The sequence below is a fragment of the Cygnus olor genome, assembly GCF_009769625.2.
Source record: "Cygnus olor isolate bCygOlo1 chromosome W unlocalized genomic scaffold, bCygOlo1.pri.v2 SUPER_W1, whole genome shotgun sequence".
Lineage (NCBI taxonomy): Eukaryota > Metazoa > Chordata > Aves > Anseriformes > Anatidae > Cygnus > Cygnus olor.
Genome location: NW_024429070.1, coordinates 547,736 through 569,826, shown reverse-complemented (window position 1 = coordinate 569,826; position 22,091 = coordinate 547,736). Strand labels below are relative to the sequence as shown.

Below are 22,091 nucleotides of genomic sequence, written 5' to 3'. Positions count from 1 at the left end.
GTCTACTAGAGCCTTATACTTCTGTGCGTCAGACGTGCCAGGCCATCGAATCCACACAGTCCAATAAACTCGGTTGTCCCTTTCCTCCCCCTGGCTGGAGGCAGGGCCCCTCTAGTCCTGGTCAGAATCTTCATTTCTGTGTTTAAAAGACTGCCTGCTAGAAGTTGGAGCAGCAAACTTTTCAGAGAACCCCTTTCTCCCGATTGTTTTCTTTTGCAACTCACGTACCCGTGCCTCTAGGGTCTCAGTAGATTTTCCATCCCATTTTCTCATGTCCTCTCCATGGTCACGTAGGTAAAACCACAGGGTGGTGCGGGGTGTGTACCCACCATATTGTCTTCTTTGCATGGATGCACGTTTACCCCTAATAGCTGAGACGCTGGTTTGTACAGGTGGGGAAGAAAATACACTCTCTTTAAGTTGCTGGACCTCTTCAAAAAGTTTCTCCAAAGTATTCTCTTTTAGTTGGTGGCCACTGGTTTGTTCAGGTGGGGGGGAAGATAAATTCTCTTTAAGTTGGTGGAACTCTTCAGAGAGTTTCTCCACAGCCGAGACGCAGGCCTGTAGGGAAGAGGAGAGATTTCCTTCGTACTCCCGGAGTTGTTTAGCCATGTCACCCACTGTGGGATCTTCACCGTTTTTCCAGGTTATTATTGCCAATGTGCTGGCCCATGTTGATGGTGCATTCCGTACAAACTTCCGCCATATGGGTCGAGTACACTGGACTTCATCTGGATCTGTGGATGTTTGTGCATCGTTTAAGTCCTTATAAATTACTTCCCGTACGGCTAATTCCCTCAGGTACTGAATTCCCTTCTCCATGGTGGTCCACTTGACTGGTACACATACAAGTTCTTCCTTGTAGGGATACCTTCCCTTCACCGCTAACAGGAGACGCCTCCAGAGGCTGTGAGATCGTGCTCCATCTCCAATTGCTTTGTCAATGCTTGCATCTCTAGCAAGGGATCCCAACCGCTTGGCTTCCCTGCCCTCTAATTTCACACCATTGGCTCCAGTGTCCCAGCACCGGAGCAGCCAGGTGACAAGCTGTTCACCTATACAGCGACCAAAATCTTTTCGCACATCTCGTAGCTCACGCTGGTATAGGGTTCGGGTAGTTACTGTTGACTTACTGACATCCTCATCCTCATCTTCATCCTCCTGCACACTTGATGGCCCAGCCTCGTCTTCTCCAGACCCAGACTTAGCAGAAGACTTTCTGCGTTCTAAACGACCTGCGTCTCTATACCACTTTTTCACCTTTTCTACAGGGGCAACTTGCACTGCTACAGCTCGCCTCTCCGACCCAGCCACAGGGTCTGCCACAGGGGTTGGAATACCCTCTGCAGGGTCAACTTGCACTGCTACAGTTCGTTTCTCCGACCCAGCCACAGGGTCTGCCACAGGGGTTGGAGTACCCTCTGCAGGGGCAACTTGCACTGCTACAGTTCGTTTCTCTGACCCAGCCACAGGGTCTGCCACAGGGGTTGGAGTACCCTCTGCAGGGGCAACTTGCACTGCTACAGTTCGTTTCTCTGACCCAGCCACAGGAGTGGGAATGGCTGCGGGAGCTGGAGCCGGGACGGCTGCGGGAGCTGGAATGGCTGCGGGAGCTGGAATGGCTGCGGGAGCTGGAGCCGGGACAGCTGCGGGAGCTGGAGCCGGAACGGCTGCGGGAGCTGGAGCCGGAACGGCTGCGGGAGCTGGAGCCGGGACGGCTGCGGGAGCCGGGACGGCTGCGGGAGCTGGAACGGCTGCGGGAGCTGGAGCTGGAGTGGCTGCAGGAGCCGGGACTGGAACGGCTGCAGGGTCTGTCACTAGGTTGATAGTAGCATCAATTGCAGCTCGATAGGCACAAGCCAGACCCCAGCACGCCACAGTGATTTGTGTCACTTTGGAACTGCCAGAGTCATGACACCTTTTTTTCAAGCATTCTACCAGTTTTTTAGGATTTTGCAGTTGTTCAGGGGTGAATGTCCAAAACACTGGAGGTGCCCACTGCCCTAGAAACCTGCCCATATCCTCCCACACTCCCTGCCACTCGCAAATATCCCGCCTCAAGACAGATCTCCGGATGAGATTCCTAAGTAGTTGTTTAACCTTAAACAAAACCTGAAGCGCATTCAGGAGACATAACAACAAGAACATGCTGGTCTGAGTATCCCAAGGATATTCAACATCTTGGAGAGCTACCGTAACTAGCTCGGGGGATAAGAGGGTGGTGAAGGAGGAAGGGAGAGTGAACAGGTAGGAAAAAATATCTTCCCCTGTCCCCTCCAGAGACTGACTCCCTGATGAAAAAAGGCAATAGGTGTAATTGCTAATAGTTTCTGAGATATGGTTTCCGAAGTATAGAGTCGACGACAGTGCTGAGTACAAATACCAGGTTAGAGTCATGACCAGATACTTCATCATTTCATAAGCCATCGTTACACCACACAGTACCATAACAATCTTAAACCAGGGCCCGGAAAGGGTAAACAGCACGACAGGGAGCACATACAGAAAGTAACTTGCTATAAAACTCAATTTGGGAAACAGGCACAGCAGACTTGAGATTAAGGCAATCAACATTGTGACTAGCAACTATTAAGCAGGTCGAATACTTATACCAATTTTAGTTTAACACACTCTGGTCAAATCTGTCGATATCTCAACCCTTCGAGCCCCACGTTGGGCGCCAAATGGGCTGTTGTGGTTTAGCCCGGCTGGCAGTCAAACACCACACAGCCGTTCGCTCACCCTCCCCCCTCCCTCTCCGGGATGGGGGAGAGAAACGGGAAAGTGAAGCCTGTGAGTTGAGATAAAGACAGTTTATTAAGACAGGGAAAAGAATAACAACAATAATAATAATAATAGTATTAATAGTAATAATGTGTACGAAATAAGTGATGCACAATGCAATTGCTCACCACCCGTTGACCGATGCCCAGCCTATCCCCGAGCAGCCGGCCACCCCTCCACCCCGGCTAGCCACCCCTATATATTGTTCAGCATGACGTCAGATGGTATGGAATACCCCTTTGGCCAGTTTGGGTCAGCTGTCCTGGGTCTGTCCCCTCCCAGCTTCTGCTGCATCCCTAGCCTGCTCGCTAGCAGGACAGAGAGAGGCTGAAAAGTCCTTGGCTTGGTGTAAGCACTGCTCTACAACAATTAAAACATCAGCATGTTATCAGCGCTTTTCTCATCCTAATCCAAAACATAGCACCCTGCCAGCTACTAGGAGGAAAATTAACTCTGTCCTAACTGAAACCAGGACACTACTTTACAATCTGATTGTGGAGTCCATTTCCGCAAGTCAATCCAACTGAGATAATAACAACCCACAACATAGAAATCATATGAGAGACTCGCGGTCAGAATTAGAAAGTACTCGGGGATGAATCCTGAGGACCCAGTAGCCCAAGGGCTCTTTAAAGTTCATTTTGTGATTAAAGCCTGGCCAGATATGCAGAAAAAGCTCCAGAAGGTGGGAGGATGGAGTGAACAGTGTAGATAGTATGAAGGTGTATGCCAGGGGGGAGATGAGAAGGAAAAGTAGAGAGCGAAACAAATGGTATTCACAGCATACTGGGTAGTGAGGCAGAGGGTTGGAGATAGAGGGACTTTCGGGAGGAATCAGGCCCAGGATGGAAAGGAGAGGAAGAGAGATGAAGGAATGGCAGGCAAGGAAAGCTACCCGTGTTGCAGCCTGAATCCTAGCAGGGACAGGCTTTGAGAAGATGTTTTAAGATGTTTCAGGTCTAGGGAGGTGATTGTCCCCCTGTACTCGGCTCTGGTGAGGCCGCACCTTGAGTACTGTGTTCAGTTTTGGGCCCCTCGCTACAAGAAGGACATGGAGGTGCTCGAGAGAGTCCAGAGAAGGGCGACAAGGCTGGTGTGGGGTCTGGAGAACAAGTCATGAGGAGCGGCTGAGGGAGCTGGGGTTGTTTAGCCTGGAGAAGAGGAGGCTCAGGGGAGACCTCATCGCTCTCTATAGGTACCTTAAAGGAGGCTGTAGAGAGGTGGGGGTTGGTCTATTCTCCCATGTGCCTGGTGACAGGACGAGGGGGAATGGGCTAAAGCTGCGCCAGGGGAGGTTTAGGTTGGATATTAGGAAGAACTTCTTTACTGAAAGGGTTGTTAGGCATTGGAATGGGCTGCCCAGGGAAGTGGTTGAGTCGCCATCCCTGGAGGTCTTTAAAAGACGTTTAGAATGTAGTCCTTAGTGATATGGTTTAGTGGAGGTTTTGTTAGTGTTAGGACAGAGGTTGGACTAGATGATCTTGGAGGTCTCTTCCAACCTAGATGATTCTGTGATTCTGTGATTTTGTGAAGATGTTTTAAGTGTGGCCAGGCCGGCCACTTCAAATAGGAATATCCAGAGTGAAAGAAGGAGGAGAGATTGCTGTTATAAATTCAGAATAGGGGTGACTTGCGGAAAACGGACTCCACAATCAGTAAGATTGTAAAGTAGGTATGTTTATTCAGCGCTGGGCAGCATGGGGGGTAGTCCCACCAAAGCTGCGCGTGCCTGACGTGGCAATTTGCCATGGTTATATGCATCAAAGAGTTACATATGCATGAAGTTTCATAATGCGCCTATACATATTCATAACTTGTCCCCACTTCATATTAAAATTACTTCCAATGAGTCATTTCCATAAACTCCTCCCATCTGCGCTTGTGCAGTGTATTCTGGTGGTGGTCGTCGGGGGTCGTGGGGATGAAGGTTGGTGACTCTTCCTCGTCACCGCTAGATGACCTCTTGTCTTTGCGCAGACTCAGTTGCTCCTTGGCTCTTGTCCATCCGCAGGACCAGTTTCTGCCAGTTTCTTAAGATAGGCTCACTCTCTTATCAAGAGACTAACCTTGGTAAGGGGCCCAAGGCTTCTTGCTTTAATTAACGTGCACAATGCACCAGAGTTAGCAAAGACACTAAGCAGCATCCACTAGTTTAATACTGTCAGAATTCTATCTCTACTTGATAAGATTCTCCTAACTCCCTCTCTCAGGGGAGTCGGGGCTTCTCAGAAAGCTAGTTCCTTGATAAATGAAAAAGTGTATCTCAAGGGTTCCTCAAAGTGTACCTCAATTTGGATTACTCTACAATTACTGTTACGGGCAAAACAGACTTAGCATAGGAAGATTAATAAAATTTATTACCTATTGCTGACGGGCTGGAGTGGTGAGAAATGGAGAAACAAGCTGGGGACACCTTCCCCCATCCACTCTCTTCCACCTCTTCCCTGTCCTGAGTGGTGCGGGGGAGCTGGGAGTGGGGGCTGCAGTTGGCCCATGGTGCTTCGTTTTCACTGCTCCTTCACGGTTGCTCTCCACCCTCCTCTGGTGTGGGGTCCCTCTTGTGGGGTGCTGACCTTCCTGGGTTGGCCCTGTGTGGGTTTTTCCATGGGCAGCGGCTTCATGTGTGGGTCTGTGCCATGGGGTCTATTCGTCAGGAGCAGGTTGGTCTGGCTTGGGCCCCCCTGAGCCCCCTCCCGATCACCTGCTCCTGAATGGGCTCCTCTCCACGGGCTGCAGCATGGAGATCTGTTCCGCCGTGGTACACCATGGGCTGCGGGGAGGAGGGGTCAGCCTTCCCCACCAGGGGCCTCTCTGTGGGCCGTGGGGGGGGCTTCAGCTCCAGCACCTGGAGCGCCTCCTCCCCCTCCTTCTGCACTGACCTTGGTGTCTGCAGGGAGGTTTCTCACTCCTCACTCTCCCAGCTGCTGCTGTGCAGCAGGTTTTTTTTCCTTTTCTTGGGTGTGCTCTCACAGAGGTACAAACTGTGTTGCTCATGGCTTGGCTCTGGGCAGTGGTGGGCCCCTTTGGAGCTAGCTGAAACTGGCCCTTATCTAACATGGGGCAGCTGCTGGATTCTTCTCACAGGGGCTAACACTGCAGCCCCCCCAGTACCAGAACCTTGCCACGTAAACCCAATACACTGGGGTAGCTAGCTCATTGCTGGCCTATAAAATATCAGGGCTTAAATTAACTAATGAAACCCTAAACATGATGGAGTGTTGTGGTTTAGCCCGGCTGGCAGCTAAACACCACACAGCCGTTCGCTCACCCTCCCCCCTCCCTCTCTGGGATGGGGGAGAGAAACGGGAAAGTGAAGCCTGTGAGTTGAGATAAAGACAGTTTATTAAGACAGGAAAATAATAATAATAATAATAATAATAATAATAATAATAATAATAGTACTACTACTAATAATGTGTACGAAACAAGTGATGCACAATGCAATTGCTCACCACCCGCTGACTGATGCCCAGCCTATCCCCGAGCAGCCGGCCCCCCCCTACCCCGGCTAGCCACCCCTATATATTGTTCAGCATGATGTCAGATGGTATGGAATACCCCTTTGGCCAGTTTGGGTCAGCTGTCCTGGGTCTGTCCCCTCCCAGCTCCTGCTGCATCCCTAGTCTGCTCGCTAGCAGGACAGAGCGAGAAGCTGAAAAGTCCTTGGCTTGGTGTAAGCACTGCTCTACAACACTTAAAACATCAGCATGTTATCAGCGCTCTTCTCATCCTAATCCAAAACATAGCACCCTACCAGCTACTAGGAGGAAAATTAACTCTATCCAAGCTGAAACCAGGACAATCGCACAGTGTCAGACCAGGCCAGGCAGCGTTGGGGCTGGGTTTGTCACCAGCCCCCCGGGGATTGTTCCAGCCAGACTCCTGAGACAGGGAACAAGATAAAGGATGTTGTTTCCTAGGTCTTAGCTAGCACTTTTGTATGTTAACGACCCAAAGATAAGAGAGTAAAAGTCTGTATGTATAGATAATGTAACCAGCAAGAAGGGGCTTGACTGCTGAAATCTGTCAAAGACAGGAAAGGCCAGAAGATTAGCAGCGAGGAAGACTTCTGACCTTCATCAAAAGACCACCAGAGTACACCGGATGACCACCCAAGGACTCCAGTACGCATGCGAATAGAGACGGAACCTACATTAATGATTCTTTGAAGACCTGATGAATATACAGGAGACTTACAGGAAATGAAATGAATATGTATTTATCCCACTCATATAAGCACACTGCCAGTAACAGTTGGGGCGCAGATTAGGTGGAGCTATCCCCCTTGCGCCCGGAGTATGTGCGCAGCACCGAATAAACATACCTGCTTTATAACTATTCCGAGGTTATAGAGTCTGATTTCCGCAAGTCACACCCCCCCCAGCTGCTGGGGTCAGCCCAGGGAGCCATGCACTACAGCATCCACGTGCCCCTGCAGCAGAACAAAACCATCAGCATCTGCATCGCCCCAAGGTGGCACCTGCTGTCTCCACCCACAGCACCTCCACTCACCTCCTGGATCATGGTGGCAGCCAAGGCATAGATGACGCCAATCCACACCTCACTAGACTGCTCACTGGAGGTGTCAGGCACCCCATCAGGCCTCATGCCATTCACTGCCCCCATGGTGCCGCTGGCAAAGCCCATGACATTCTTCTTGAAGATGGTCTGCAGGGCACTGACAACATGGCTCTTGGGGAAGATCTGCACAGAGAGAGACAGTGGCTTGGTGACCAGGGTCCCGTTTCTTAAGGAGAAACTGCATGAACAAGCACCTCCTGAGAACACTGGGGAAGAAAAAGGCTTTTTGCTAAAGACAGAAAAGCAGCTGCTCAAAGAAGATGCAGAACTTCATGCCCACTTCCTGGCGGAAGTGGGTGACACCTCCAGTGTGCATGGCTCCACAAATCCCTCCAGCCATTGGCCAAAGCCCTGGCTGCTCTCAGGGTTTGCTCTGGGGGACAGGCCAGCTACACTCGGTCTTGCCGTGTTTGAATTCCTGGTTATGGACATGGGAAGTTACTTTGGCAGACAGCTTCAGCTCAGCGTGTGTGTGGGGGAAGAAATCACTTTTGACTGATTTCAGGACTTCGGTCCCTTCAGTTGTGCTATTAGGCAGTGATGCAGGGACTGCGGCCCCAGCCACAGGTTGAGGCAAGAAGGGACAGCACGGCGATGAAGTTGGACCATGACACACAGAACATCCCGTGGTTTGCTGGGTCTGACACGAGAGACTTGAAACTTTTACCCCAGTAAAACTTTCAGGCCTGTAAAAGGTCAGCAGTTCTCAGAGAACAAACAGCTGCTTCAGGAGAATACAGCAGAAAGTGGCAGAACCTGCCCCACACCCCACCTGATGAGGGAAAAACAAGTTATTCAACAAACTAAAGCCAAAAGCTCAGGACAGTTAGGAGAGTAAACCGAAGCACCATGCTGAGTAAGCTCTTGCAAAACCAGACTAAAACAGAACAACCCGAGCATGAAGAGGCCTACTGCCCAAACAACAGGGAGAACTGCATTAAGATAGAAAGCCTCTGTGTATAGCTGAAAGTAAATAACGCTTTTCCACAGTTTATTGGTGATAAAAACTAAAAAGCATTGGCGCAGTGGCAGTCACTGCCTTGGAGCTGCAAGCAAAACATGTACTGCAGCGCTGCGGCAGCAGGGACCCAGCCAGCCTCCATCCTCCACCAACACAGCCCCTGGTAAGCCCCAGCAAGAAGCCTTTGCCAACGAGCCAGAAGCGATGCTGGAGCTGGCGTGGAGTGAGCACAATGCCCGCGCGTGCCTGGCCCTAGCACGGGATGCGTAGAATTTCCACACACACTTGCTGTGAAGGCAAAGGAAGAGGCAAGCACAGTGCCTGCCAGGGGCAGGCTGAGCAGGCTAAGCCGGTGACTTCTGCAGATTCATCCAGGGAAAGGCAGCAGATCCCTTTTATCTGTGCTAAAGCCAAGCATCCGATACAGTCATGTTTCCAGTGTGGCTTTGGATCTGGAGATAAGCATAAGCATCATTTGGGAAGCAGTCTTCAACAGAATGTTTTGGGGCAGAGTTCTTTCAGGACTGAGGTCACTGATTTTTCTTACTTTGCATTTCATTACTGACCTGTACACGCAGCAGGAATGTGTTACAAGCAGGAGTTCTACCAGCAGGGCAAGGGATCAAAACATGTACAAAAACCTGGATGACCGTATGTCCGGGTTTCAGCTAGGACAGAGTTAATTTTCCTCCTAGTAGCTGGTAGGGTGCTATGTTTTGGATTAGGATGAGAAGAGCGCTGATAACATGCTGATGTTTTAATTGTTGTAGAGCAGTGCTTACACCAAGCCAAGGACTTTTCAGCTTCTCGCTCTGTCCTGCTAGCGAGCAGGCTAGGGATGCAGCAGGAGCTGGGAGGGGACAGACCCAGGACAGCTGACCCCAACTGGCCAAAGGGGTATTCCATACCATCTGACGTCATGCTGAACAATATATAGGGGTGGCTAGCCGGGGTGGGGGGGGCCGGCTGCTCGGGGATAGGCTGGGCATCGGTCAACGGGTGGTGAGCAATTGCATTGTGCATCACTTATTTTGTACACATTATTACTATTAATACTATTATTATTATTATTGTTGTTGTTGTTATTATTTTCCTGTCTTAATAAACTGTCTTTATCTCAACTCACAGGCTTCATTTTCCTGTTTCTCTCCCCCATCCCAGAGAGGGAGGGGGGAGGGTGAGCGAACGGCTGTGTGGTGCTTAGCTGCCAGCCGGGCTAAACCACAACAGTCATTTCTTAAGGGATAGGCTGGCTGCTCGGGGGATAAGAGGGTGGTGAAGGAGGAAGGGAGAGTGAACAGGTAGGAAAAAATATCTTCCCCTGTCCCCTCCACAGATTGACTCCCTGATGAAAAAAGGCAATAGGTGTAATTGCTAATAGTTTCTGAGATATGGTTTCCGAAGTATAGAGTCGACGACAGTGCTGAGTACAAATACCAGGTTAGAGTCATGACCAGAAATCTCATCATTTCATAAGCCATCGTTACACCACACAGTACCATAACAATCTTAAACCAGGGCCTGGAAAGGATAAACAGCACGACAGGGAGCACATACAGAAAGTAACTTGCTATAAAACTCAATTTGGGAAACAGGCACAGCAGACTTGAGATTAAGGCAATCAACATTGTGACTAGCAACTATTAAGCAGGTCGAATACTTATACCAATTTTAGTTTAACACACTCTGGTCAAATCTGTCGATATCTCAACCCTTCGGGCCCCACGTTGGGCGCCAAATGGACTGTTGTGGTTTAACCCGGCTGGCAGCCAAACACCACACAGCCGTTCGCTCACCCTCCCCCCTCCCTCTCCGGGATGGGGGAGAGAAACGGGAAAGTGAAGCCTGTGAGTTGAGATAAAGACAGTTTATTAAGACAGGAAAATAATAACAACAATAATCATAATAATAGTATTAATAATAATAATGTGTACAAAATAAGTGATGCACAATGCAATTGCTCACCACCCGCTGACTGATGCCCAGCCTATCCCCGAGCAGCCAGCCCCCCCCACCCCGGCTAGCCACCCCTATATATTGTTCAGCATGACGTCAGATGGTATGGAATACCCCTTTGGCCAGTTTGGGTCAGCTGTCCTGGGTCTGTCCCCTCCCACCTCCTGCTGCACCCCTAGCCTGCTCGCTAGCAGGACAGAGCGAGAAGCTGAAAAGTCCTTGGCTTGGTGTAAGCACTGCTCTGCAACAATTAAAACATCAGCATGTTATCAGCGCTCTTCTCATCCTAATCCAAAACATAGCACCCTACCAGCTACTAGGAGGAAAATTAACTCTGTCCTAGCTGAAACCAGGACACCGTAGTAAGCAGAAGTTCACCAGTGCAGCCTTCAGCAAGCTCAAAGCTCACCAGACATCAAAGAACGACACTTTAAGCAACAAAGTCTGATGTCAGCAAAAACACAGGAGAGATTTGGGACTGTGCCACGTTTACTGCATCCAAAAAGGCTGTTGGAGCACTGCTGCACAGGGCTGGAATAACTGCAGGAGGGTGCATCCAGACACCTATTTCTCACTAAATCCCGCAGCGTTTAGCACAGGCTGCTCTCAGGGGAGGGAGCTTGGGGTAACCTGTCAACATCAGCAGAAGTGACCCATCACCCTCACACACTGAGAGGGCTGCTCTTTCCTTCTGCCACCCTGAGCTTTTGCCTACCCATTACCACCACAGAGCTCTGCTCTTTCAGCAGCAGGGTCTGTCACTTTTCCGCTGGTCAGAAATAATCCATACTGGGGTATTCTGCCGCCCCACTGTGTTCCAGGCATTACGTTACCATCGCTGCTCTTACTGTCCCATTGCACGTGAGCAGTCTTCATCCAATTCTTCTCTTGCAACCAAACAGCTGTGGGCTTTCAGGCCCCAAATCAACCTTCATCTCCTCTGACACTCATTTAGGACTTCAAACCGGGCAGCACACAGCATGTGGAAATTCATGTTTTCTCTGTTTTTAAGCAAATACCATTTTGCTGAGAACAGAACCCAGCGGGACCTTCCTAGCAGCATGCCAGACTTGACAGAGGTTGCACACTCCTGTTGCACAGCCTGTTCCTAAGCGCTGATTAGTGCACTGATTTGCCTCAAACAGCCTCCACCCCAGTGTTGCCCAGTGCACACCAGTGCGCAGGAGGTGCTGGAGCCCCCCCCAACCCACAGCAGGCGCTCAACCCTGCTGCTCCCTCACAGGTGAAGCCTCCTCTGTCCCCCCTCTCACCTCCAGCTTCCCCTGGTCCAGGCCACAAGCCCCCAGGAACCACCGCCCCACACACTGGTCCGACATGATGCTGCTGGAGGTGTTGCTCCCACTGCTGTCATAGTTGTAATATTTCCCTAGAAAACACAGGAAACTGGGTAAATTGGTAGCTGCACCCCAGCTGGCACATGTGCTGTCCCAGCACCCCTCCCGTAGTGATTTCCCATTGGCAAGCACGCACCGTTCCACAGCATCCTCTCAAATGCCTCCTTGCCCTTCTGCAGGATGCTGCTGTACTTCTGCTGGGTCTCAGCATCACCTAGCACCTCTGCCATCTTGCACATCATCCGGATGGCTGCCAGCCACAGCCTACCACAGTAGGTGCTGCTGGAGCAAAAAGGACAGCAGCACTGGCAAGGCTGCACAGAACTCCCACGATAGATGGGGAGTGTGTCCTCGGCTCTGAGCTACCTCCCATGTTCCCCAGATGCTGCTCTCCATCACCCAGCCCACCTGCCTCTTCTGCTCACCTGGCTCCATTCACCGCCCGTGCATCATACATCCGGTCAGCAAAGCCCCCATTCTCAATCAGCCCGTCGTTATCTGTGTCAAACTTCAGCTCCGAATCCATCACAGCCTGCAGGAGGCAGGGGATGGTCACGCAGCCCCAGCATCCCTCTAAGGATGTCTCCCATCTCCCATGGAAAGGCAGGGGGAGGCCGTGTCACCCCTACCACGCGAGGGGCAGGGTCTCCCCTGGTACCTGGCAGACCAGCCACATATCCTGCAGGTACATCATGTCGTGCGTCAGGTAGTAGTCACGATATACCTGCAGCACAAACTTCAGGTTCAGGTCCTTCCAGTTGGCCATGTTGTGAATCAGGTAGATGTTGACACGCCGCCAGGGCTCGTCATCTGCGCAAGGACAGAGTGGATGCAGCAGGGCAGTGAGCAACAGACATCCCCAATCAGAGCCAGGAGCAAGGTTCCAAAAGTGCCACAATCAAGCAGCACTGAAGCAACATATTGCAACCACTGCAGCCCTCACCTGGGTCCCTGACGTCGTGGGACACCACATTTTTCAGCTTTACCTGGGCCGTCTGGCTGCTCATCAGGTACTGCCGTGGCTCCATGTCCTCGTTTATCACCATGACAGCTGGAAAGGGCGCGGGGTGTTAGCAAGGTAGCGGACACTACAGCAAGCCCAAAGCATGGGCACAAGTAGGGCCACCAGCACCCTGCTGTGTCCGCAGCACGCCAGGCTCACCCCAGCCTGCTGGGGAGATCAAAAGGAGAGGCCAGGCTGCTTCCAGTCTTCACGCAGCAAGGGAATGTGACTTGGTCCCCACCCCATGCTACAAGGCCAAGCTTGAGGACCCCATGCAGCCGTAAGCAAGGTGGTGGCATCAACCAGGGCGGGGAGGAAAGCCCATGGAGCTCAGCCCCCAGCACAGGGCTTTGCTCCCTGCTGACAGAGCATCCTCCAAGGCCACCCAGAGCATCAGGGTCTGCAAACAGCCCCACACTTCTCCTCAAGGGGCACGAGACCTGTTGGGATTAGGGATTGCCCCAGTGCAGCAAGAACATGGCCCAGAGCTGGGCGAAGATGCCAAGGGGCACCAACAGGGCATGGCATGGGGGCTTTGCAAGTCCCAGGGCTCAGCAGAGGAGCTGGAGGGGGATGCTGGCTCTGTAGCACCAACGCCTACAGCAGAAGCCATCACAAGCCTGCTCCCGTAGCACCAGCCAGGCAACTAACCGATGTAATACTGCAGGCTGATCTGTAGCTTGGGCCACAGCATGATGAGGGCGAAGGAGGCGTAGAAGTGGACGTTGTAGGTGTTGTACATGCGGTATTCCTGCCCTGCAAGCACCCAAGAGGTGGTGAGGGAGGGGAGACTTGCCATGGGGACATCAGAAAAGGCAGGTCCCCCCCCACCCCATGCCACACAAGGCTTCATCCCACAGGGGTGTGGAGTGTCCCCGCAGCTGTTAAAACCACCTGGGGTCAGCGATAGGGAGGGTGCAGTTGGGACCATCCATCATGTCCCTATGAGTTACCTTCTAAATAAGCAAACCTTCCATACTCCCACAGGACAGGGAGGAAGTGGGACAGGCTGCCCCCCCCCCCCCCCCCAGTCCCTGCAGGTCCTGGGGGAGACAGTCGGGAGGCAGCTCCAGCCAGATGGTGCCCCTGTCCGTCACAAAGTACAGCGCATTGAATAGCGCTGACTTGTACCAGAAGGGCAGCTGGCTGCGTGGGAAGAAGGGAAACTCAGTCACTGTAGCCCTGCTGTCCCCTGCTTGGTCACCGGACCCATCTGTCCCACATGTTCTCCAGGACTGGCTTCTGCCACACATTGATCTTCCTCTCCTACTCCTTGTAGTGCGTCAGGGCGTAGCAGGACAGGGCAGGAGCAGCGTCTCTGTTGCTGCTGAAGAAGTGTGTACCACCTGCCGAGTGGAGTTTGGGGTGGGGGCTCAGCTCAGGGGGCACCCCAGGGAGCCCAGCCACCCCAACAACTGTCCTCAAGTCACCTACCTGAGGTGCAGCTTCTCCTTCGAGCCAAAGTGAATGTGGGGCATGTCCTACACCAGGGCCAGCTCCAGCATCCGGTGGCCCCAGGTAGGCACTGTGCAGCTGGCGCACACAGCAGTTGTAGTCACCTCCCCCTTTGCTGTCACCCTGCTTCTATCTGTCAAGAAAGTTAGGGAAAAAGTGTCCACAAGTGAGCAGGGAAGCCTACAGAGACTGGGGGATTGGTACCCCTGGGGAACAAGGCTTTTGGGGCATGCCCCATCACCCTGCAACCCAGAGGGTACACCCACTGTGTTTTGGAGATGGCATTAGTGCACATGAGTAACTGCTTTTTGCAACCAGGGCAAAAATACCTGCTGTGGGCAGAGGGTTAAAAAAAAATAAAAAATAAAAGTCACGGAAGCAGAGGAACAAACGAGGCAGGAAAACCAGCAGGCACATGTGGAATGGCTGGCACACCCTGTCACCAGGGACCATGCAGCTGCCAGCCCAGGCGTCAGCACTTTGTGGTGACAGCTATCGCTTCCAGCTTTCTGAAGGGTGCTTGAACTGTGCCCTTATTTAAGAAGCACCCTCAGGTGAGCAGGTAATTATATGCTGGTCCTGACATGTGTAGCAGGTAAACTCATTAAGGCAACAATTTTCACAGAAGCACAGATCCTGCCTATGATAATGTCTAGCATGCATGAAGGAAGACCGCATCCCGGTAGCTCCGAGTGCATCTGCAGACAGCAGATAGGAGACTTAGCTTTCCAGAAATATTTATGCAAACAATGATACAATTCAAGCTTCACGAAATTTTGCAGAGGCCCAGTGCCAGCACTGCAAATCAATCAGCGTTATTCTCGTTTGAAGGCTGGCTGGTGTTGGGCGCATGCTCAGCTTTCGTGGCAGCAGCAGGTTACCAGCACGGGCTGCAAGGTGCTGCCCTGCTTGAAACTGGCTTGCTGCAGGAGCGAGCAGGCAGCTGAGGATGATGCAGAAGTGACAAGGAAATACCAGAGGCCTTCAGGAAACCCTCGTAGCAACAAGAGGGCAGCAAATTATGTCAGCTCCAAGACTCAGGAGCTGCTAAGCGCTCCCTAAACAAACTGGAACTGGTTCAGCTGGCAGTGTGAACTCAAGGAAGGCAACTGGGCATTGCTCTGGCCATTCAACAAACCTCAACCCAGCATGCAGCACTGGACAGATGGACAGGACATTGGGACATGCAATTAATGTAGTCGAGAACAGCCCTGAAACAGTGCAAACAGTTCATGGGGAACCACAAGGTCAGCACAACAGACACCAGGGAATTTGGATACAGACTGAACCCTACTTCAAGTGCCTCTGGAGTTGGGAATAAATCTCAGCATCATGGAGAGCAAGGCTGGAGCTGCAGCTGCAGTAACCCCGTGGAGCAGCTAGCAGTCCCGCACAGCCTCAAAGGCACCTCCATGCTCTTCCCTGCACCCTACAAGGGACAGAAAGGACCTTTCCATGGGGACTGATTCTTCCTCCACTCCTGGGGGAGCTTCCTGCAGACACCATGCATCCCATGGGCATGCCAGGGCCCTGGGAGAAGGGAAACTCACAGTTGGTATGGCTGACACCCTGTGCACACACACCCACCCCCCCCAGACCTCCACGACACAGCACTCACTGGTGGGGGACTCCAGCTTGCCATCCTGCAGGAGGTCTCGCCACACATCCTGGCCTGACCCCGTGGGACTGAACGCAATGAGATGAGTGACAACCGTGCCAGCCTGGGGATGAGGAGAGCATCAGGAAACTGCTCCCACCCCAAAGGAGCAGGTGATGCAATTGGATCCCCCAGAACGTGTCTGGAGCTGGTGCTTTTGGTGGGGGGACAATGACCCACCAACAATCCTACAACCCTAAACTTGCTTCCCACGTGCTGCCCATTGATACCACCCCCAAGACTACTTGACTAACAATCGGCAAGCTTCACCCACAGCTACTAGAAACCCCACACAGCACCCAGCTCTGGGGCTGTCCCTAGCCCAGGGCCACTACAAGCAGCCCTGCCTGTGGCACAGCCCTGGCCCCGCTGCCGGCCCTCACCTTCTCCCAGGAAGCCACAGCAAGCATGAAGGGGTTCATGAGGGTGCAGTGGTGCAGCAGGACACCGGCCACCCGCTTGCCACCCTCCTGCAGGAAAAAGGGCTCATTCCAGTGCTCCCCGCTCTTGTCCTCCTTCGCACCCACGGCATTCTGCAGGCTGAACACGATGGAGATGTCCACGGGCTCCTCATTGCCGTTCTCCACTTCCCAGATGAACACTCCCACCGGCAGGCTGGAGTCCTGGGGGGACACAATGCCATGTGCAGGGCTCGTAGTGCTCAGGGCTGCAGAGCAGGGAGGATTCAGGGAGCATTTTGTGAGAAACAAAGTTGTGTTTTTGCAGTAGAGAACTAATTTTCTGTATTCCAAGGTAGTTGTGTAGTCATAACAAGGAGAAATGCTAAGTAGATAAGTGGACAGTAGAAGGCCTCACTGTTCCAAATTAAGGTGGAAGCTTGAGAAAAACAGGATGAGCAGTGTGAGAACAGTAAAACAAAGATCACAAGTTCTCAAAACATAAGGAAGGAGAAATTAAAGGGTTGAAAAAAAGAAAAATTGTACATATATGGTATGGAGGATCGTCGAGTAGCTTGTGAACCTGTAGTACTCAGCCAATGAGGAAACGGGAGGTGATCAGGCATCGGGTAATAGGGAATAAAAGGTTATGATTTGTTTACTAAAATGCGCTCCTAATTGGCAGGACGCCCGCCATTGCAATCGTGAATAAAATAGCTTCACAGAAGATCCTGTCTGAAGAAAATTATTTGAGATTTTTCTCACATTTGGTGCTCAATTCCAGACACCAGGCAGCACACAGGCAGGGGGAGCAGTGCTGCAGGCTCAGACAGGTGTCTCAGCGTGGGCTGGTGACTGCTGCCAGCCTCCTATGCCTCGCCAGGGTAAGAGCAAGGTCAGGGCTGTCAGCAGCCTCCCACCCTCACCTGGGTCTGGGGATGAGCAGTGAAGATGGGAAAAACATTGGGAAAGCCCGGCTGGGAAACCCCAGCTAATAAGCAACCCTTCCCTTGGGGATGTCAGGCAGAAGGCAGCTGTCATGCTCCGGAGTGGCTGAGCGAGCACTCAGCCCGGCTGATCCACATGTGCGGGCTGGGGGGTTCCTAAAGCCTTGTTGCTAATCCTGTGGGCAGCAGAGCCTGCCTCTCTGGGTGGGCAGGAGCCGGGACTGTCACCCAGCAAAAGCAAGGGCAGGGAACGAGCAGGACAGTGTCAAAGCACAGGCGAGAAGGGAAAGGAGCAGCTGCTGGAGCAGAGCACAGGCTGGAAGGGACCACCCCTTGGAGCACCAGTCTGGCTGTAACAAATCCTGATAGCAGCTGGCACCAGGGATGGGATCTTAGGACAGAAAAGTCCATGCTGGGAAAAAAAATAACAAGGAGGAAAGCCTGGCTGACTTCAACTAGTGCCTTGGCAGCATCTCTGCGGCTCTCCAGGAGCACTGGGACCATCACTGCGAAGACACCACCTCGCCCCCCTGCTCTTCCCAGGGCAAGGACAAGTCTACCGCAGCATCCCAGGGCACAGAGCGATGCTCAGGGCTTGGCTCATCTTGTAGTCATAGGGGATGACCAGAAAGACCTGGTGGCACGTGAGCACCATGTTTTGCCCCGGCAGCTCGTAGACCATCCAGGCGCGGGGGTACAGCGCATGGTAGGAGGCATAGTGGCTGCAGTAGCCCCAGTTCCAGTCCTGCAGTGTGCTGGGTCTCTCCACGGACAGGACCTGCTGGTAAACTATCTGCCCCTTGCAACGCAGACACACCGTGAACTGGGGAGGAAAGGAGCACAGGGGGATGAGATGAGCCCAGCTGCGAAAGTCTCAGCAGCACAGGCTATGTGCAGCATGCAGCCCCACACTGGCTCTGCTCCCTGAGCTCGGCATTTTGGGGAGCAGATGCCACAGAGCCCTACCTGGTCAGCGATAATCATCCCATAGTGGTATTTCTTGGGGTTCAGCTGCCAGTGGCAGAACTTGCCCCACCAGCCACGCGTGATGGTGCCGCCACCGATCCCGCCCAGCGGGCAGCCTGGCAGACACAGGGATCAGTACTCCCCTCTGCCCGGCCGCCTCACCACCCCCTCGTGCCTCGGCTGCCCCACGCAGCCCCCTTCCCACCCAGCAGCACCCACCTCGCTCCCCATGCAGGTGCCTGCTCCCCAAATTGACCCTGACAAGCCCCTGCTGCCCCCCTCCCATTTTGCCTGCAGGCTTGGGGAGGTGCCCCCAGGGTCCCCCCCCACCAACGGGGCGGATGCTGCCATTGCCTCCCATACCACCCCGTGCCTGAACCGGAGCTCACCGTAGATCTGCTGTAGAGGGATGGCACACAAGAGGTCAATGAAGGCAGATTTCTTCTCTACATGGGTTTTCTTGTACCACCATCTGAAATACCTGCAAGGAAACCAGGAGGAATGAAAGTGGGTAGGGGGCAGTGATGCATGGCAGAGTCAGGCAGCGCCCATCAGATAGCTCTTTGCCAAGGATCCAGCCCTGTATGACCAGGCTGTGCCCCTCAGCAGTGGATTACTACTGCTGAGCCACCCTGAGCCCAATGTGCCAGGCCCTGAGCGAGCAGACAGGACAGACACACAGCCACTGTCGTGCAGCACCACGCCAAACAGGGACAGCAACAGGGAAAGACTTTTCCAGCAAATTTAGGGGCAACGTCAGCCTGCTCCTTGGTTTGACTGTTTAAGCCAGCTTTGCTGGTGGAAGTCGGAGGCACCAGAACTGTCCCGTCCCACTGCTGCTGTCTGTGGCTGCATCTGCTGCTATTCTCTTGGCAGCAGCAGCCCCGGTTCAGCAGTGCGATCCCCCAAGGGAACATGCCTTCACCCAGCACCCACCCAGCTGCTCTCCAGTGGGTTTCTGGCCCGGGGAGAGAAGGAGCCCACCCAGAGCTGCTGCTGCTGCAGCCCAGAGGCACCCAGCCCCTTAGGAGGGGGGTAGCGGGGGAACTCATGGTTCCGCCCCCCCCCAAGCAGCTCTCCCAGCAGCATGTAGTAGAGAGGACTGGGATTTTACAAGCAGGAGAAAGCAGTCCTGCTCTGCAGCACAAGCCATGCCAGGTCTACAGGGCATTGCTTTTCATTCAGGCTGTGGAATTAAAACCTGTCCAGGCAGTCTGTCCTGGTGCTCTGTGTTTGAGCCGCCAGTGCATCCTGGTATGCATGGGGCTACCAAGCCCTGCAGGGCTGCACAAGGGCTACCCTGTGAGCACTAAGTCCCACCTCAAGGCTGGCAGCACCCTGCTTTGCATCCTCTGAAGGTCCAGGATGTCCCCTTCTGAGAACCTGCTGGGACCCCATGGACACCCCAAGATGGTGCAGGAGCTTTCCAGATGCTCCAAGCCATGGCAGCCTTCAAGAGCACCCTGCAGCATGTCCCCCCTGGGCAAGAGGCAGGGATCTCTATTCATTTGACACCTACACTGGGTGAGGCCACCCACACTGTGCGGCAGCACCCGGAATTTAATCAGCTCTGTGGCTGAACACACCCCGAGCCTGCAGCATGGCCCCATCCTGCTGGGCAGCAGCACAAGGACACCAGTGCTGGTGAAGGTAGCCTCAGCCATGTCATCAGGGCCAATGGCTTGACGTGGAGCTTTGTGCTGTTGCGTGAGACCTTTGAACCCTGTCCTGGTTTCAGCTAGGATAGAGTTAATTTTCCTCCTAGTAGCTGGTAGGGTGCTATGTTTTGGATTAGGATGAGAAGAGCGCTGATAACATGCTGATGTTTTAATTGTTGTAGAGCAGTGCTTACACCAAGCCAAGGACTTTTCAGCTTCTCGCTCTGTCCTGCTAGCGGGCAGGCTAGGGATGCAGCAGGAGCTGGGAGGGGACAGACCCAGGACAGCTGACCCAAACTGGCCAAAGGGGTAGTCCATACCATCTGACGTCATGCTGAACAATATATAGGGGTGGCTAGCCGGGGTGGGGGTCCGGCTGCTCGGGGATAGGCTGGGCATCGGTCAGCGGGTGGTGAGCAATTGCATTGTGCATCACTTGTTTCGTACACATTATTAGTAGTAGTACTATTATCATTATTATTATTATTTTCCTGTCCTAATAAACTGTTTCTATCTCAACCCACAGGCTTCACTTTCCCATTTCTCTCCCCCATCCCGGAGAGGGAGGGGGGAGGGTGAGCGAACAGCTGTGTGGTGTTTAGCTGTCGGCCGGGTTAAACCACATGTGCTGGGTCTGTCTGGGATGGAGTCACCTTTCCCTGCAGCAGCCCATACAGTGCTGTGCTCTGCACTCGTAGCTGGAACAGCACTGGTATCACTCCAGTGTTGTGTCTATTGCTGCATAGTACTGGCACAGCATCAGGACTCCCTCCAAGCCCCCAAGAGCCAGCAGGCTGGGGGTGGGCAAGTAATGGGGACGGGACATCACCAGGGCAGCTGACCTAAACCGACCAAAGGGATATTCCATAACACATGATGTCACACTCAGCAATAAAAAGGGGGGCTTTTGTGGGGGAGAGGGCTGTCCTCCCGAACAACCGTTACGCATTTTGAGGCCCTGCTTCCCAGGACGTGGCCGAACATCGCTCAGTGATGGGAAGTAGAGAATAACCTTTTTTTCCCTTTCTCTCTGTGCTTCCGTGCAGCCTTGTTTTTTTTTTTTGTTTGTTTTTTTCCCCATTCCCTTTCCCTTTAATGAAATCATTCTGATCTCAAACCTCGAGCTCTTTGTGTCGTATTTTCTCCCCCTTCCTCTTTGAGGAGGGGGGAGTGAGAGAGTGGCCGTGGTGGAACTCGGTTGCCCACCTGAGTAAAACCACCACACCACAACAAGCCCCTTCCCCTGGATCTACGCAAGGAGCTGCTGCCAGCACATCTCTGCAAAGCTGGAAGGGGATGGGTGAGTGGTGGCCTCCACCTGGAGACTCTGAGGGAGTCCTGGAGCAAGGCTGAGCTTGGAAAAGCAGAGATGAGCAATGATGCCAAGCTAAGGACAAGCAAAGAAACCACCAAACGGGCCAAAATGGGTATTGGGGTGGTGGTGGTGTGGGCACGGCACTTGAGGGTTGAAGCAGGGCTGGCAGCTGGGTGATGGGGGGGGGGGGGGGGGGGGCAGACCAGTGCTTCCCAGTGCTCCCTGTATGCAGCATCAGCCCCAGCTCTTGCTTCTCTCCCAGGTGCCCACAGCGCTCCAAGGGTCACAGCCTGGGGACAGCAGGGCCACCCAGGGATGTGGGGCACGACGCGTCCTCCGCTCTGCCCCCAGCACCCCCCATGCCGCCCCCACCGATCCGCCCGTTTCCCCCCGCCGCCGTTACCGCAGCGCCATGCCGACGTGCCGCAGGACGTCACGGAGTAGCACGTCCCCGGCTCCGTAGGGCCGGCGCAGCTGCGGGAAGCGATGCGCCTGGCACAGCCGCCGCCACCCCGCGGCCCCGCGCCGCCCCCTCGTAGTTCCGCATCAGTGGCCCCGCGTCCGCCATGGCCCCGCCAGACGCCGCCACGCCCCCGGCGCGCCCTCTTCACCGTCCCGCCCCTCGCCCCGCCCGCAAGGCACTGAGCCCACGCCTCCGGCAAAGCTCAGGGACGGCCGAGTGGGCTCGAGTGGCGGCCGAGTCGTGCCGAGATTCGCCGGGTGCTGCCGAGTGGTCCCGAAAGTTGCCGAGCAGCCCCCGAGTGCCACCGAGGTAGCCGGCCGGAGTTGCTGGGAGGAAGGCGGCCGCGGAGCGAGTGGGGCCTTGGTGGGGTGGTGAATGGGGGCTGAGGCTGCTCTTGTCCCCTCGTGGGTGTCGTCGCGTGTGTGTTTACAGCCGGAGCTGCCCCTCGGGCCTAGGGGGAGGAGCAGGGCCTGGCCCCGGCCCTCCTCGGCGTGGGTGGGAGCGCTTAGCCTGGCCTACCCCCGAGCGTGTCCGCCTGGCCTCCTGCCCTCTGCCCATGGAGAGCCTGGCCTTGCCCCCGCGTGTGTATGCA

General features: G+C 53.7%; 1 pseudogene; it reads right to left on the bottom strand.

Annotated features, from left to right (window-relative positions):
- Positions 1-1,163: 1,163 nt before the first annotated feature.
- On the bottom strand, positions 1,164-21,604 carry LOC121062889 (annotated as a pseudogene).
- Positions 21,605-22,091: the final 487 nt, after the last annotated feature.